Genomic DNA, 19,579 nt, shown 5'->3' with positions numbered 1-19,579 from the left:
AGCAGATGTTGAAATATCAGCCTTTAGGACAGTGGTGTTTTGAGTACTCTGAGTAGAAACTAACTTTTTAATCTCCTGCAAACCAGCTCTTTGCTAATCAGCAGTCTGATCTCAACGGAGGACCAAAAACTGTGCTTGTGACTTCATTTTCACTGTGAGGCATAGTGCAAGGGCATACTTGATTGCTGATCTCTTACCAAAGCATGGCCCTGGGATGCAGTAGCGGGCAGGCTGCACTAACTCTTGCATGCAGGGCTCCCCAGAGCTTCTGCTGCCTTGGAGACCTACATCCAGTGTAGAGGCATTTCTGTTCACTCTGCTGTCAGCTGCCGCAGCTGTGAGGAGAGATAAGGGACAAGCTCCCTAACCCTGTGGAGGGTGGGAAAGATAGAAGAGGAACCGTTAAAGTCACTATTCTTGTAATAGAACATTGACCTATGGTTCTGCCTTCTGCTTAAGAAACAGGTAAAAAAAGGTTAACAAGGAGACCTCTGGAACTTTTGTAGAACTGGAAATAAGGATTTGCTGAAGTCTGTTTCCCCAAACCATTAAAGAAATAACAAACCTTTGAAATACAAGCGAAGATGGAATTTACAAAGATGATACTGCTCTGGATTTAGTAGATGCCAGTTGTAACTTCAGTAAAGATCATTCAACTGTGAAACCATTTTTCTCTCCTGAAACTGCAAACTTCAAGGGAAAACTGCATCTTTAGAAAAATAACCCTACCTCCACTATTGAGTGGGCCAAGTACTAAACTCAGAGCTCCCCGGAGCTTTCAGCACGTGAAGAAACTGTAGCTGCTTCCAGAGGCAGTTTCCATACGAGTAGTAGCACTATGTGCAGTGACAAACAGCCTTACAAAAGATGAACATTTTTTGAATAAAGGCAAATGTGGGACCGCCTCTGGCAAAGGTGAACAAAAGAAAGCCACGCAGTCACAGTAGAACTGTTCTTTCCTAGGGATCGGGCCTGCAGGAGATGCAGCAGACTGCACAGGGCTCTGCCTCCAACATAAGGGATCACCAACAAGGACGTACATCATCTTATCCAAACTTTTAAAAGAAAAAAAAGCCACATACTAAGGAGTAACTTTTAAGTGTTACATTCCATGTTGTTTGGAAAACCAGACTGCTGTCTCCAGTATTAGATACTGTGGTTATCAACTGTATTCCTGAGAAATGTGCATAGTGTGCATGCCTATAAAGTTGCAAATTAACCAACAGGCTATGCTGTATCTCTGGCTGAGGGCCACCATGCTGCAGCAAAGCTAGCAGACAGGATCATGTAGCAGATTCTCACCCACTGTGGTGTCATGTCCCATTTGCTTGACTAAACTTGTACCTGGGGCGACCTGTAGTTCACCTGCTGGGCTGTACACTGGACAGGCTGCTAAACCGGCACGTATTAATGTCTGCTAAGCCTGCTACTGCATGGTTTTGTGCACCTTTGCTAGAGGAGGATAAGCAAAACCAAGAAGTAGTAATAAGGTGTGGTCACAGAAACAAATCTGAAGTGAGAGTAACGAAGATAATATATTGTTTCAAATAAGAACAACTTTTAGAAACACTTCCAGAGCCACCCTGACCTTGGTGGCCTTCCACCAGCTGCTTCCGCTCCCTGCTGCAACAGCACAAGGGAAGCAAGGGCCTCCCCTTCCTTCTCCCTAGGGGCTCAGTACAGAAAACATGCTCCGAGGACAGGGGGAACAACATGAGATGGAAAAGGTCTCACACAACATCTGAAAGATATCATATCCTTTATTGACCATGGGAAGACTGTAAGCTGGCGAACCTGCAGGATTTCCCTCTTCCTCACCCTGCCTCAGCTGCAGGGTGCTGATGGGGCAGGGCTGAAGCACTGTAAAGCCACATCCTCGTGGCACACTGTTCATGCCTCTTTGCCAGGGGGATCCCAGGCACAGTGTTGCAAAACTCTATCCTCTTCACTGAAGGTTAATCGGTTCCAGTTATCGATTTGATGATGACCGGGACAGTGTGGGACAGGGAAGATGGGCTCACACAACACCTGTAACTCAGGAACTCTGTTACAGGTTGCAGGGAAGCCTTGCATGGGCCAGGTAAGTTAATGCCTTCACTTCACATTTCCTAACCCTGCCTCAGCTGCCTTCTGGCAGGGGACTGGAGCCCTTTCAAGGCACAGGGCCAAGGCTGAGACACCAGAGAAGCCCTAGTCCTCTTGGTAGTGCTCCTACTTCTCTTTGTTGGGGGAATCCCAAACACAACATTGACGCATACAGCTTCGCAGGAGGTGGCTGTGTATCTGTGTTCTCCTTTTTGTCTTCTGGAGGATCCAACTCCATGGACTCCACACCATTCCCTGCATGACACCCACAGGCATGTCCCATGGCAAAGATACTGCCCAAAGGTCTTTCTTACTGAGCCTCTCTCATGTTCTGTCCAGATGCAGCAGTCGATTCACTCTTCACAGGACCTCTTTGGGCAGCAGATGTCTGCACGGCAGCTCAGTGGCTTTCCCACCACTGGGGGGCCTATTACAGCCCCCTTGCTCACAGACCTCTCCTGGCAAGGGCTGCTGCTTTCTTTCACAGCCTGGGCTGGCTGTCGGGGAGACAGTCTTTCTGCGGCTTTGTAGCCACCCCAGGAACCTCCTTGAAGTTCTTGATGCACCACTCAAAGGTTGGTAGTAACTCTGTGATGCTTCCCTACACCTGCCTACTCCAAGACTCCTTGCTGCTGCAGGATGACCGTAGGCTGAAAGCCACTTTCTGTGGGTTCAGTCCCACATGCCATTTTGCTTGCTAGACAGAAAGGCTGCTCCTTGTGCCCAGGGACCACTCTGTGTTCCTTCATGCATCCTGGACTCCGTAACAGGGGTCCTACAAAGGGCTTTCTCCAAGATGTCACTGCCTTGCTGTTACTGACTGGATGATCCAAAACAGCCTCAGACGCAGAACCGTAGAGTGATTCTGTGAATTGCATGGGACCCACATGGATCATCGAGTCCAACACCTGGCTCAGCACAGGATTACCTAAAAATCAAACCATATGTCTGAGAACATTGTCTAAACTGTTCTTGAACTCTGGCGGGCTTGGTGCCATGACCACTTACTTTCCTGGGGAACCTGTTCCAGTGCTTGAACACCCTCTTAGTGAAGAGCCTTCTCCTAATATCTTGTCTGAATTTCCCCTGACACAGCTTTGTGCCATTCCCTCAGGTCCTATCTCTTGCCCTCTAGACACTTCAACAACTTTGTTTCCCTCCTTTGTTTTGGAAAGGAATTCACAGGTGGCTTCGTGCTATTTCACACGTCCCTGAGTTAGAGATAATGAGGAAAACAGCGGTAGAACCAAAAACTTGAGCAAGGACGAGATAAAGTAAATTGGCTACAGTGGTAAAGATGAGCTTTGGGCAGTGGCCAATTGCTGGCTGGCTCAAGGCGCGTGTCTGAGGGTCTCTAACCAACTGTAAGACAGATTCGGGCGCATGGACAGCATGTGGGGCTATGGGGAAAGTATTTGTAGTGGTGAAAAATGGCAATAAAGGTCCTGGTGTTGAAGAGCCATCAGGAGTCCGTGTCGTGTGTGCCTTCAAATGGTGACCCCGACATGATCAGGGCGGAGCAGCGCTGCGCGAGAGTCTGAATGGAACCCAGCCAAACGAATCAAGTACGCAGCTGGACTGCAGCCGCAACCCTCGGACATCACCTGAAGGACAGGTGAGCAGCTGGGCATTAATCATGGGAGCTAGCCTTTTGGCAGAAGAAGAGGCTATAGTGAAATTACTAAAGCAACTCCTAATAGAAAGGGAAGTAAAATATGATCCATTTAAGATAAAGCTATGATTGAAAATTTTGCAAAAACAAGGATTCTCCTCAATGGCTTCTACAGTATTTGATGTAAAAACTTGGGACCAAGCGGGGGAAAAAATATGGGAAGCAGCATCCAGTGGGAATACTAATGCTGCTGAGGTGATGACTACGTGGCGGCTGGTGACAGAGACTTTAAGAGCGTGGCAGGCAGAAAAGAAAGTACAGAACGCCACTGCCCAGGCAATAAAAGCAGCCGAACTGAGATCAGAGCCTGCAAGGTCACCAGAGCGGTGCAATTTGATAGACCTGGGGGATGACAAGGAAGAGGGCCGCGGACCGCCGCCGCAGAGCCCCTCCCCACTGACCCCCTCGGCTCCCGCCTTGCCTGCCCCCGATAATGCCTCCCTGGGGGCCCGAGCTTTTGACCCGTGGGAACGATGGGAGCTGGTGTGCCAGGAAGCACCAAAGGACAGGGACCCGGTGGGAATGGCTTTCCCGGTGCCGGTGCGGCCCAACAGTCCAAATGAATATAATGCCTTCCAATGGGACCTAATTAAAGAATTAAGAAAGACTGTGACTGCATATAGATTACACGCACCATTTACTCAGTCATTGTTAGAAAATGTTATGACTGGTCAATTGTTGGTGCCATACGATTGTCATCAGATAGCCGCGATGATTTTAACGCCAACACAAAAATTACTGTGGGAGCAAAAATGGAAAGAAGGGTGCGAATTAGCCGCCCTGGGTAACATGGACCGGCAGCCTGGCGATCCCATCCTGGGAGCCGGGATCCCACAGTTGGTGGGGACTGAGCCGCTACTTGATCCGAGATTGCAGGCTAGGCTCGACGATGCCTTCTTGCGGCAGTCCGCATCTCTGGCCTTCGAGGTTATGTTGAAGTTGCCTGAAGTTGGAAAAGTCGAGCCATCATTTACCAGCATTAGGCAACAAGTTACCGAGCCTTATATGCAATTCATTGATAGATTGTGAGCCGCTTTGGACAATCAAATTGACAACCGCGAGGCCAAAGAGGCCCTTATACTAAAACTGGCAGTGGAAAATGCAAACATAGACTGTAAGAAAATACTCCAAGCCCTGCCTGCTAATACTACACTAGTACAAATGACAGAGGCTTGCAATCGAGTCGGATCCACAGAACATCACACTGCCGCTTTGGCCGGAGCTTTTGCTACTGCGCTAAAAACCGGGTGTAAACGGTGTTTTCGCTGTCGAGCCACGGGGCATTTTGCCACCGAATGCCCTCAGCGAGGATCGGGGGGGGAACGCGGTAACCCTGCTCCTCCCACTATTTGCCCACGGTGCGGCACGGGATGGCACTGGGCTAGCCAGTGCCGTTCGACGCATAATGGAGAAGGACGACCTTTACAACCGCGGCAGGGAAACGGGAAGCGAAGCGCGGGGCGGGGCCGCGCGACGACACAAGTGCCCCGGCCTTCCGTCGTGGGCGGGCCGTCCTCGCGGAAGTCACCGCCCTGGGCGATGATGACTACCGGGCTGCGACCGCAGCCGCCCACTGCTCCAGCGATCCCACCCACTACGTCACCGTGGATTCCCTCACAGCCAAAACCCGAGGAAGCGCCGGATTGGATGTCTCCACAGTAACGAGCTGCACCCTCTGGGACACTCGGGTCCGCAAAATACCTCTAAACGTAAAGGGTCCAATAGGGAAGGGATGCAGCGCCCTCTTGCTAGGGCGGTCTAGCACCACGCTAACGGGTTTTTTTGTACTGCTTGAAGTCATTGACGTTGATCATGAAGGCATAATACAAGCAATGGCATGGACTCCCTCCCCACCGGTGCTCATTCCCAAGGGGACTACAGTTGCACAGTTAATACTATTTAAAGCCATAGTTCCACAAGCAGAGACGTGTGACCAACACGACGCGGAGTTTGGATCAAAGGGACCTCCATCAGCTTTTTGGGCCTCGGCCATTACCATCAAGAGACCTATGCTGACCCTAACACTTCATCACCCAAAGGCCGACCCCTTGAGTGTGCAAATAACCGTATTAATGGATACCGGGGCAGATGTTACATTAATGTTAATTAAGATGTTAATTGCTCTTCACGATTGGCCCAAAGGTTGGCCTTTAGATCCCACCACAAAAGGCCTTGTGGGAGTCGGTGGTGTCTCCGGTACTTTTCAGAGCCGGTATATGCTTACCATTAAGACTCACGAAGGCTCGCTGTATAACGTCCGGCCGTATGCTGCCCTCATACCTGTCAGTCTCCTGGGGAGGGATGTGATGGGGCAGGGCGAGTTCACTCTGAGCTTTCTGGAAAATTTTCGATAGCGGCCATTGACAGGCGACCGCGCATGAGACTCACCTGGAAAACTGATAATCCTGTGTGGGTGAATCAATGGCCGCTTCCTGCGGAAAAGGTCGCTGCTCTCCACGAGCTTGTCCAAGAACAGTTACATTTGGGACACATTACCCCCACAACCAGCCCCTGGAATTCACCCGTGTTTCTTATTAGAAAGAAAAGCGGGAAATGGCGATTACTTCACGATTTACGTCAAATAAACAATGCAATGGAGGACATGGGAGCTCCCCAGCCCGGATTACCTTCTCCTGCTATGGTCTCTCAAAATTGAAATATCGTGATTATCGATTTAAAGGACTGCTTCTTTACTATTCCGCTTCACCCTGCTGATGCTCCTTGATTTGCGTTCTCGGTCCCAAAAATCAATAAGACCGAACCAATGGATAGGTGTCATTGGACTGTGCTGCCCCCAGGGATGAAAAATCTCCCAACAATTTCCAAACGTACGTAGCAGGAGCGCTACGCCCCGTACGCAAACGATTCCTGCACGTATACATCTATCATTATATGGACAACATATTGCTCTCCAGCCCGACAGAAAACTTAATGCAAGATGTACTGCCTGTTCTACGGCAGGAGTTACAGAAATGGGGATTAAAAATCGCGCCGGAAAAAATTCAAATGGAGGCGCCTTGGAAATATTTAGGCTGGAAGATACTGCAGCAAAGTATTCAACCCCAAAATGTAGCCATTACAACGTAAATTCGCACGCTCAGTGATGTGCAGAAGCTTATAGGCAATATAAATTGGATAAGGACGCAATGCGGAATTGACAACCATACACTAGCACCCCTGTTCGAGTTGATAAAAGGGGACACTGATATTAATGCGCCCCGCCGGCTGACTAATGAAGCCAGGGCGGCACTAAACTGTATAGAGGAGAAGATCTCTGCCCAACAATGCCAGCGGCGAGCAGAAAATTTACCCATTCAGCTCTACATATGCAACCAGAATCCACACCCTTTAGCTGTTATTGCACAATGGGACTCCAACGCAACAGACCCGTTGCTGCTATCAGAATGGGTGTTTCTACCCCACCAAGCGACAAAGACACTTGCCACCCACATTGAAATGTTTTCAGATTTGATTAGGAAGGTTAGAGAACAAACTATAGAAATGGCCGGAGAAGAGCCAAAATCCATTATCATTCCGGTAGTTAAAAACTATCTTGATTGGTGCCTCCAGAATAGCTTAGAGCTACAATCAGCCCTTTCGGGTTTCAATGGTCAACTTGATATACATCTCCCGTCTCACAAAATGCTTACCTTTTATAATAATGTACATGTTGAGGACAAGCCGCTATATCGATGGCACCCAGTCCAAGGACAAACAGTATTCACAGACGGGTCAGGGAGAACGGGAAAAGCTGTAGTCATGTGGGAACAAGGAGGCCACTGGCAACATGTGGTAGAAACAGTACAGGGCTCCCCTCAGATAGTAGAATTACACGCGGTAGTAATGGTGTTCAAGCAGTGGGACCAGGCTCCACTAAATATTGTCTCTGATTCACATTATGCAGTAGGAGTAGCACAACGAATTGAAAGATCTCAGATCAAACACATCCAGAACGAGGCGCTATTCTTAAAATTTAAAGAGTTATTATTTCTTGTAGAGCACCGTACCCACCCATATTGCGTGATCCACATTAGAAGTCATATGACACTCCCGGGATTCTTTGCAGAAGGAAATGCCCGGGCCGATCAATTGACTAACATTGCATTGCAAGGCCCAGTGCCAAATACATTGTCCCAGGCTCGTTTATCACATCAATTCTTCCACCAGGCAGCAAAAGCATTGTCCAAACAGTTTGCCATCCCCATAGGAGGTGCTAAGCTCATAGTACAGACCTGCCCAGATTGTCAACAACGACCAGGCCCACCAACTACGGTTAATCCTAGGGGGCCTCTCTTCTCTTCAGCTTTGGCAAACTGATGTTACTCATGTTCCCAAGTTCGGGAGGCTAAAATATGTTCACATGTCCGTAGATTCTTTTCCGCACATGCTCTGGGCCTCTGCGATGACGGGCGAAACAAGCCGTCACGTACAGTTGCATTTCCGTGCGGCCTTCGCCACCCTCGGAATCCCTAAAGAAATAAAAACTGATAACGGCCCGGCTTATGCAAGCCGCTCTATGCGACTTTTTTTCCATACCTGGGGTATCACTCACAAGACAGGCATCCCACACTCACCTACAGGACAAGCAATAGTAGAACGTGTTCACCGCACATTAAAGGACTTACTGGCAAAACAAAAAGGGGGAGACACAGGAGACCCCGCAGAATAGATTGAACAAAGTGGTATATGTCATAAATCATTGGACACTACCTTTTCAATACGAAGAAATACCACCTATAATTAAGCATTTTAAATCAATGGAATCAGGCCTAACGTCCGTTCCAACAGGAAAAGCGATGGTTATGATGAGAAATCTGGATACTGGGGGGTGGGAAGGACCGTATCCCTTAATAACCTGGGGCGAGGGTACGCTTGTGTTTACACAGGGCAAGGACCATGATGGATGCTGGCTCATGGTGTGCGACCATGGTTGGGACCATCATCCTCATCCGCCTCTGCAGCTTTGGCGCCTCCTGGGTCTCAGTCCAGCCCAGACGAAACATCTGGGTCACCCTCGCCAACACGACCGGACAAAACCATATGTGTCTTTCTATGGCCTGCGCGAGAAATCCGTTCACAACCTGCCTGGTCGGGATTCCGCTAGAAGACAAGGATCTGACAAATTTGGTTAGCAGCACATCAACAGGGCCACACCTTGTTGGGGGGTGGAACCTCTCAGATACAGGAAATGCCTCCAGAGAGGCAATGAGCAACTGGGATGGTTGGGTGGTCCAATTACCGATAGCCCCGTTGGAGTCTCTCTTGGGAAGTGTTAATGCACTTGCCTGCTTAAAGTTCAATTATACTGGGAAAAATATCACTGCGGTTAACATCACGGCCAGCCTATCTGTGTACCGGAATGAATCTAAATGGTGCAATTATACCACCCCTAACATATCTAGGTCCTCGAACGCACCACTGGCCTTGCCAGCCGGGGTGTTCCTTACTTGCGGTGACCAGGCCCGGCAGGGTGTCCCCTCGCATATTGCGGGAGGACTTTGCACCTTGGGGCGTTTAACTTTGTTGACGCCTAATATGTCTATGATCTTGAATATCACGAAGCTCCATAGGCGGACGAGACAAGCGGTCAATCACTACCAGAAAGACTGCAAGGACAATCTTGATTTCTGGAAGGCTGATAAAGTTATCATAGCCTCCTTCCTTACACCCAGTGTTGTGGCCGCCCAAGCACTGACAACACTCAATAAATTAGGGTGCTGGCTTGCCAAACAAAACAACGCTACGTCTGCTGCGCTAAGTGCGCTCTTGGCAGATACTGATTCTATTTGACACGCTACTTTGCAAAACAGGGCCACTGTCGACTTTTTGCTACTAGCCCAACACCATGGGTGTGAGGAATTTGAGGGTGTCTGTTGTATGAACCTGAGCGATAACTCCCAGACAGTGTTTCAACAGCTGAAAAAGCTGAATGAACTATCCGACAAGCTAACAACAAGCTCACTGGGATTAGATTCGTGGTTAAAGGGGTTAGGAATAACTGGGTGGTTGACGGAGCTGATAAAAGGAGCATTTATCCTGCTTATCGCATTTGTCGCAATCCTAGCAGTCGTGCCATGCCTGTTGCAATGCCTGCAAAAAATGATTAGTCACTCAATAAGCACAGTATGGCTAGTGGGAACAAAAAAAGGGGGAATTGTGGGTGACCAGTTCGGTGATAATCTGGAGCTGATTAATACAGCAGTGCACTAAAGGTCAGATGGGAGGAGGTTCCTGGATCTGGTGGAGCCAATGAAACTACCCATCTACGACATGTCTGGTGAGGAACCCGGCGGATAACAAAGACTGGACTGTGTACTTATCGCAAGCGCCCCTAGAGCCACAGGAATTAGATATCCTGAGATGTGTAACAGCAACAGCATGTGTAAGGTTTAATTGCTTGGACAAAAAAAGAAACAAACGGTCAACGCCACACTTGTTCCTTATTGCAACGCATCTCTTTGCTGTCATTATACAAAACTATAATAGCATCCTTCCTTGCGCCAGGAGCCGCTCTGCTCGGCTGTGGGATCAACTGTGGAATGGACACCCCTAGGTGCACCCCGAGCATTTTTCCTCGGAGAGGTCTCCACTCTCAGCCGCTCACCACGGGAGTAGACATGGACCTCCTGAAGCCGCGGACAAATTATTTTAAGTGATATTTTCTTCTGGTATGAATGAGAAGTGCAAGAGGCCTCTTTGCGTGATTGTGCTGTGTGAGTGAGAAGCAGCATCGCTGCGAAGCAACATCCCTAGTGCTTAGTGGCTTGTCGACTGACGTAGATTCTAGTAGGCACGCTACTTTACAATTGTAATTCTGCATGTGATTTTCACCCTGTTGCTTATTGTACCTTGCTTATTGCAGTGTCTGCGGCGATTGATAGAAAAATGTATAGAAAGCGTTTGGTTGACTGAAAATAAAAAAAAGGGGGAATCGTGGGAAAGGAATTCGCAGGGAGCTTTGTGCTGTTTCACACGTCCCTGAGTTAGAGATAATGAGGAAAACAGCTGTAGAACCAAAAACCTGAGCAAGGACGAGATAAAGTAAATTGGCTACAGTGGTAAAGATGAGCTTTGGGCAGTGGCCAATTGCTGGCTGGCTCAAGGCGCGTGTCTGAGGGTCTCTAACCAATTGTAAGACAGATTCGGGCGCATGGACAGCATGTGGGGCTATGGGGAAAGTATTTGTAGTGGTGAAAAATGGCAATAAAGGTCCTGGTGTTGAAGAGCCATCAGGAGTCCGTGTCGTGTATGCCTTCAGATGAGGGGATCGAGTGCACCCTCATTAAGTTTGCAGATGACACCAAGTTAGGTGCGTGTGTCGATCTGCTTGAGGGTAGGAAGGCTCTGCAGGATGACCTGGAGAGGCTGGACCGATGGGCTGAGGCCAACTGTATGAAGTTCAACAAGGCCAAGTGCCAGGTCCTGCACCTGGAGCACAACAACCCCAAGCAGAGCTACAGGATGGATGATGAGTGGTTGGAAAGCTGCCTGGCAGAGAAGGACCTGGGAGTACTGGTTGACAGTCAGCTGAATATGAGCCAGCAGTGTGCTCAGGTGGCCAAGAAGGCCAACAGCATCCTGGCTTGTATAAGAAACAGTGTGGCCAGCAGGACTAGGGAAGTGATTGTCCCCCTGTACTCGGCTCTGGTGAGGCCGCACCTCGAGTACTGTGTTCAGTTTTGGACCCCTCACTACAAGAAGGACTTGGAGGTGCTCGAGAGAGTCCAGAGAAGGGCAATGAAGCTGGTGAGGGGTCTGGAGAACAAGCCTTACGAGCAGCAGCTGAGGGAGCTGGGCTTGTTCAGCCTGGAGAAGAGGAGGCTCAGGGGCAACCTTATCACTCTCTATAGGTACCTTAAAGGAGGCTGTAGCGAGGTGGGGGTTTGGTCTATTCTCCCACGTGCCTGGTGACAGGACTAGGGAGAATGGGCTAAAGTTGTGCCAGGGGAGGTTTAGGTTGGATATTAGGAAGAACTTCTTTACTGAAAGGGTTGTTAGGCATTAGAATAGGCTGCCCAGGGAAGTGGTTGAGTCACCATCCCTGGAGATCTTTAAAAGACATTTAAATGTAGCACTTAGTGATATGGTTTAGTGGAGGACTTGTTGGTGTTAGGTCAGAGGTTGGACTATGTGATCTTGGAGGTCTCTTCCAACCCAGATGATTCTGTAGGTCTTAGCCAGCACAATGGTATGTCAATGACCCCAAAGATAAGGGGGTAAAAGACTGTATGCATAGATAAGGGAACCAGGAAGAACTGGCTTGACTGCAAGAAAGGAAGGGTCAGGAATATAGCAGCAAGGAAGACTCCTGGCCTTCATCAGAAGACCACCAGAGTATGCCAAACGACCACCCATGGACTCCAGTACGTGTGCAAATAGGGGCGGGAACCTTTGTTAATGATTCTTTGGAGACTTGATGAATATGCTAGAGACTTACAGGAAATGAAATGAATATGTATTTGTCCCACTAATACAAGCACCCTGCCAGTGACCCTTAGTGTGTGTGTGTTAGGCAGAGAGATCCCCCGCACACCTGGCGCTGTAATAAAGAATACTTGCTTAATAACTTTGGTTATTGAGTTTTCACTGCATCACACAGGAAAAAGAAACACACACAAACACACCAAAAATAAAACAAAATAAAAGCCAACCAAAAATAGTAAAAAAATCCACAAAACCACTGCTAAAAAACTCCAATACCAAATCACCAAAAGCCAACACAAAGTAAAAACACAGCAAAGAAAAACACAGCAAAGCCCCAGAAACCCCCAAGAAAAAAAAACACTTCCCCCCAAAAGACCATCCTACCCAACCCCCCAAAAACTATCCCATCAAATTCTCCCAGCCCCTCCTCCAAAACACCCCCATAAAATCACCCCAACATCCCCTCTCTAAATCCCTTCCCAAAATACTCCTCCCCAAGAAACAACCCCCAGCTTCCCCTCAGTTGTAGCATTAATAGGTTTGCTTTATGTAGTGGTGTTTCTGTCTTAGGTTAGATTTGTAACTGTGACAGTATAGTTGTCTATAAAGTAATGGTGCAAGAAAACAACACACCCCTTAAAAAACAACACTCCCTTTAAAAAAAATAAAAATTGAAACAGAAAAACAAAAGAAAACACAGACACCCTCATAAAAACACACACCCTACAAAAAACAAAACATACAAAAAAAAAACAAACACATAACCCAAACCCTGGCATCCAACATGACAAAAAAAAAACAAAAAAAAAGAACAAAAAACAAGTAAAAAGAACACCACTCTAAAACCAACCCCCCAAAAACAAAGGCAATTTTGCAAACCAGGTGGCTAAAGGAAAGCCTTGGAAAGGAAGCCAGTATTCACCCTTCTCTTAGAGCCAATATAGAATTTCAGCCATGTCTTTCATACTGTGCTTGGCCGTGCTGCCAGACAAAATTCTTTCTGTGTTTGCAGTCAACAGCAAAAGAAAAAAAAAAAAGATACCACCAAACAGGTTTGCTCATAAAGCCAACAGAGTGCTCCAAATAGCTCATGTACATAAGAAGAATACGCCTTTTTTTTTTTCTTTCAGTTAGTGCCAGAACACTGGGGCCTTGACATCTCCAATGCGGAAACATCAGCTTTTCCCTGAAGAAGGAGAATAAGTTCCTTCTAGTTCATCTTTTGCATTCCTGCTGCTGCCGTTTCACGTGGGCACCAATGATGCAGCCAGGAGCAGTCTGAGGAGCATCATTACAGAGCCCTGGCAGCAGCAATAAAGGACTCAGGAGAGCAGGTGGCACTACAGAGATGTGGTAGGATAGTTCCCATGACTGTAGTGTTGGAATGGAAGGATGCAGCCTCTTTAGGGGGGAGAGGTTGGGGAGATAAGGAGGATGCATTGCCCTGTATGTTACTGAGAAGCTGGAGTGCATAGAGCTTTGCCTGGGGACAGACAAGGAGCTGACAGAGAGCTTGTGGGTCTGGATTTAAGGCAGTGCAGAGACAGGTGACGTTATAGTGTGAGTCTGCTACAGGCCACCTGATCAGGAAGACCAAACAGATGAGGCCCTGTATAGACAGACAGAACCAGCCTCATGTTCACAAGCCCTGGTCCTCATGGGGGATTTCAATCACTGTGATATCTGTTGGAGGGACAGCATAACTGGGCACAGGCAATCCAGAAAGTTCCTGGAATGCATTGATGATAAATTCCTTCTCCAAGTGATAGAGGAGCCAACAAAGAGAGGTGCTATGCTGGACCTTGTTCTCACCAACAAGGAGAGGCTGGTGGGGAATGTGAAACTCAGGGATGATGGGTCAGTTTAGAGACAGATGATAAATATTCTGGGAAAATAAGACTACCAATAGTCATGAAGATACATGCACCAAGTAGAATGTGCTGATGGCAAGTACATGGATAAGAAAGTGGCTTTTCAGACTACCTTGTCCCATTGTAAACTGTTGTCCTTTGGATAGCCTGTGCTCACCTACAGCACAAACCCCACTGCAGAGGTGGGGAAGAATGGGCTGGTGACGGATAACAGAATTGCACCCAGCAGCTTACCAAGAAATGCTACCTCTCGCCCCATGATCCCTCCCATAAGGAAACTGGGCCTGTGTTTCAGCTCACTGTCAAAACAGCACACGTTGCACCCAGGCACTGAGCACCACAGCAGACATGAAACAAAGATGGGTATTACTAGAGGTTCCAGGTATCTTCCCCACCCAATATGCAATTTATTACCATTTTAATATCCATTTCAGCACCAATACAACCCTGCTGTGTACTGCAGTGTTGTCAACAAGCACTACCTACTCCTGCCAACGCCTACAATAATTTAAGTAACACATTGGAAAATTAAAGAGTCCAGCATATGCATATATTTTCCAGCCCTGTTACTGTTTTAATTAGTCACTGTCATGCAAGGCACTGCAAACAGTGCCCATGCTGTGCACATACGTTACAGCACCTGCATGAGGGAGCAGAGTTTGGCTTGCAGGAACAGAGACTCAGGATCAGGAGCATTTCCTTCACAGGCAAGGGGTGGAATAGCTTAGGTGAGTTAACCCTGAAAGGCATCCCAAAGCAATGTGCCGCACAGGGTTGCTCGCTGGCTGTGTCGGTAGCATACCGTCGCTGTGTGGTGACAGAGTCCTGCCACAGCAGCAGAGAACTGGCATCAGGAAAACCTTCGCCTTTGCACCATCCTCAACATTGACCCACGGACAGACAGTCACCTTGTGCAAAAGTGGTGGAAATCATCTGTAAACCATCTCTGGGAAAGCCAAACATCTAGCACATTTTTTTCATCCACTTACGTCCTCACCAACAACAGTAACAGGGAGGACCAGTAGCTTTAGAGCCCTTTTGCTGGCTGGGAAGAAAGTATTTCATTGTCAGGGAACAAGGTAAGTCATTATGTGGCTATGCAATTTCACCATCACACCACTGATGCTAAAGCCAAGGAGCTTAGCTGAATCTGTTACCTGCCAAATGGCCAAAACAATCACTTCGCCAGGGGATGCACCAGATGTACATCACCCACAGCACTATTCCAATCCAAAGTTCAGGAAGAAATTCAAATAGCCACCTGAAAATAGAGGAAGGTTGCATGTAGCAGGGAGAGCTTTGGGCCTTAGACAAAGCTCGTGTCTCGTTGTTGTGGCTCAAACCAAAAAACACAGCAAGACCTCGCAGCCACAGCCTGGTTTCCCTTGCTCCTGCCTGGGCATGGGCAGTGCCGATTTTCCCTCCTGTCCAGTTCCCTGCAGCCACTGGGTCCCAAGTACCCCTGCCAGGACAACATCCTGTCCAGCATGGGGCCAATTCACCTCTTCATCATGGTTCACCTGCTGAACAGGTTCCCAGTTAACCTCCTTGGGTTAACCGGAAATTCCACAGAAAAGCCACCACCAAACCCCAAATACACAATGCAAAATACAACAGAAAAGTTTAGAGAAAACACTACAGAAAAACCACCAGCAAACCCCTGAAAAGTCCAATGAAAAAATCCCCATTAATAACTTACGGAAAACCCAACAGAAAAGCCACCACCAAACACCCCACCCCCCAAAAAAAAAATCCAATGCAAAATCCAAAGGAAGAATTTAGGGAATTCCCTGCAGAAAAACTACCACCAAACCCTAAGAATCCAATGTAAAATCCAAGTGAATAACTTAGACAAAAGCCTACAGAAAAGCCACCACAAGTCCCCCAAATTCCACTGCAAAATCCAACAGAAAACCTTGGAAAAACCTGAACAGAAATGGCATCAATCTCCCCCAAATCTGTGTCAAAATCTACAGGAATAATTTAGGGAAAAACCTACAAAGAAGCCATGACCAAACCTCAAAATGTACAATGCCTATACCAAAAGAAATACTTAAAGAAAATGCTACAGGAAAGCCACCACCAACCTCCCCAAAAATCCAATGTAAAATCCCAGGGAAGAATTTAGGGAAAACACTACAGAAAAGCCATCACCAAAACCCACAGTTCCATAGCCAAACCCAAGGGAAAATCTTGGAGAAAACCCTAGAGTAAAGCCACCACCAAACCCCAAAAATCCAATTTAAAGTCCACAGGAATAATTGAGGAAAAATCCTACAAAAATGTTATCACCAAAACCCACAATGTCCAAAGCCAAATTCCAAGGGAAAATCTTGGAGAAAACACTACACAAAATCCACTACCAAGCATCCAAAGTCCACTGCAAAAATCCAAAACTAAATCTGAGAGAAAACCCTACAGAAAAGCTACCACCAAACACCAAAATTCCAATGCAAAATCCATGGGAAAATCATAGGGGATAACCTAAAGAAAAAAAAAAAGCCAGTACCAAACCCCTCAAATGAACTGCAAAATCCAACAGAAAAAATCTTAGGAAAAAAAACTAGTGAAAAGCCACTACAAAAGCCCCAAAATCCAAAGCAGGATCCAAGGGAAAAACTTTGTAAAATCCAAGGGAAAAACCTGAACAGAAAAGGCACCACCAATCCCCCACCAATCCATATCAAAATCCACAGGAATAATTTAGGGAAAAACCTACAAGGCCACCACCAAACCCCAAAATGTACAAAGCCAAAACCAAAAGAAATACAGTCTTCTTTAGGTACTGGAAGGCTGCTGTCATGTCTCCTCTGAACTTTCTCTTCTCTGGGCTGAACAACCCCAATTCCCGCAGCCTGTCCCCATAGGAGAGATGCTCCAGCCCCTTGATCACCTTCACGGCCCTTCTCTAGACTCGTTCCAATACATCCACATCCTTTTTGTGCTGGGGGCCCCAGAGCTGAATGCAGTCCTCCAGATGGGGTCTCACAAGAGCAGAGCAGAGGGGAACAATCACCTTCCTCACCCTGCTGGCCACGCTTCTTTTGATGTAGCCCAGGACACAGTTGGCTTTCTGGGCTGCAAGCGCACAGTTCTTCTTCTCATCAGCAAACACCCCCAGGTCCTTCTCCTCAGGCCACTCTCAATACATTCTCTTCCCAGCTTGTGTTTGTGCTTGGAATTGTCCCAACCCAGATGCAGGACATTGCACTTGGCCTTATTGAACTTCATGAGGTTCACACAGGCCAACCTCTCAAGCTTGTCCAGGTCCCTCTGGATGGCATCCCTTCCCTCCACTGTGTCGACCACACCACACAGCTTGATGTCATAGCAGACTTGCTGAGGGAGCACTTGATCCCACCATCCATGTCACCAACAAAGAATTTAACAGTGTCGGTCCCAGTACTAACCCCTGAGGAACACCAATCATTACTGATCTCCACTTGGACATTGAGCCATTGACTGTAACTCTTTAAGTGAGAAGAACTGTAGGACAGGTGCCATAGCTCCTAACCATAGCTACTGTGTGGAATGTGGGAAGTGCAGCCCTCTCTGCCTCCTGTCCCAAGAGTCTAACTGGGCAGCACTGAGCTTTGTTCTAGCTGAGTGCAGAGCACAGCACTGTATGGGACTGCTGCAGGGAAAGTTAACTCCATCCCAGCCAGATCCAGTACACTGACAAGTTCAGCTCAGGCTGCTCAGAAAGCATAAAGCTACAGTTTACAGAATACACAGGTCAACACTGCTATCAAAAGTTATTCACCAAATGTGCTTGTAGCTATACCCTGTGAGCAAAACAAATAGGGTGAACTAAGGAGATTCACATCAAATACAAAAGGACTGTTTCCAACAAACTGATGACACTACACAGGTAAGTTCACATTTTTTCCAATGTCCTCGGTACATGTTCAAGTGCATTTTCTGGAAAATACATTCTAAAGTGAAGTGCAGCTAGGTACCTAAGAACCAGAGACTTCCTGAAGATGCCAGCAACAAGGGCAAAAGCAAGGAAGTATAACAGCGACCGACTGTCTGAAAAGGAGAAATTAGTCTGGGAAAGGCACAATTTTGAGAGACTAGGAAATACCATTCTCTATTTGTTGTCTCAGGCGAAACACAGAAATTAACATCATCTTTTGGTTGCTCTAAAGAGGTGGTATCCTATGCTCTCTTGTGTCTCTTTTGATAGGAAAAAGCCTACTAGTCTACTTAAAATGGAGCACTTCAGTCTCTCAGAACTTCCTGTGTTGCACAACTTTTTCTTTCCTTCAGGATTTCCTAAACCAGTTGAACCCTTGCTGCAGATGCCTGGCTGTCTCCAAATTCTGTGATGTGGATCATCTAAGCTAGATTTTGTTCTTTATTCATTTGGGCCCCCTCATGGGGTTTGGTCTCTTCTGAGATTGTTTTTTTTTAATTAGACCCTTTGACATCAGTTTGGCAGCCTATTTCTGGGATTGGTAACAGTAATTTCATGAAGTATATATATAGTATATGTCCATAATCTGCCATAAGTATAGTCTTGATAAGTATAACATATCATAAGCATATTAACCATTACAGTATTGATATCTGCAATCCATAGGTATATTTACTGCTATAATGATATAGAGAAGTTTGTTGAACCTAGAGTACTAATGTAAATTTGCTGCTAGAATAGTGATTTTTTTTCCCTACATCTAGTTGCCTTCCTACTTCTGCTAATCGCTGCTACTATTGATTAGTGCTATTCCCTCAATTTCCATATTATATATACATATATTTACTTATGAATAGGACTGGGGCGGGTTGGACAGGGTGCAGGTGCCACTGCTCAGGTTCTGGCTGAGCATCCATCAGTAGGTGGTGAGCAATTGCATTGCGCATCACTTGCTGTCTTCCCCATTCCATTTGTTCAAAGGCTTGCCACTGCTCAGGACCCCATTTGAAATCCTTCTTCTGGGTCACTTGATAGAGACAGCTTACAATCAGACTGACTCAAAATAAGCATTCTTCAAAAACCCACACACCTGAGAAAGATTGTTTCCTTTTTGCTATCCAGCAGAGACATAGCTGTTAGCTTGTTCATCACATCCATTGGGATCTAAAGATGCCCATATTTTTTATTCCCCAAAACTGGATTTCCTGTCCAGATCCCCTGGTCTCACTCCGCTTAATGGCAAAACCAGCTTTTGGGAGAACTTAAGACTATTTTCTTCCCTTCCTCAAAAACTTCTGATGCGTTGCCCCACAGTGATGTCAACATAGTGCATGTGTTATGGCGCTTCACCCTGTTCCAGAACAGTCTGCATCAAATGGTAGGGCTGTGTTTCAGGTGGACTGGACACCCCTCCAAGGGAAAGCAAATTATGGCCTGCACTCTACTGCCAAAGGGATCAAGAAAATACACAGTAGCAGTATCAGTTAGGGTACACCACTTGGTTTCGTTTGGCTCCAGTTCTTAATGAAGTTCTGGCATGTCTGACACAGCAGCACTCAGCAGTGGTATGACTTAATTCAGGCCACAATAGTTCACTTTTAGTCTCCA

Source organism: Anser cygnoides, chromosome 2, assembly GCF_040182565.1.
Source record: "Anser cygnoides isolate HZ-2024a breed goose chromosome 2, Taihu_goose_T2T_genome, whole genome shotgun sequence".
NCBI lineage: Eukaryota > Metazoa > Chordata > Aves > Anseriformes > Anatidae > Anser > Anser cygnoides.
The sequence above is the reverse complement of the archived record's forward strand: the minus strand, read 5'-3'. Positions refer to the sequence as shown.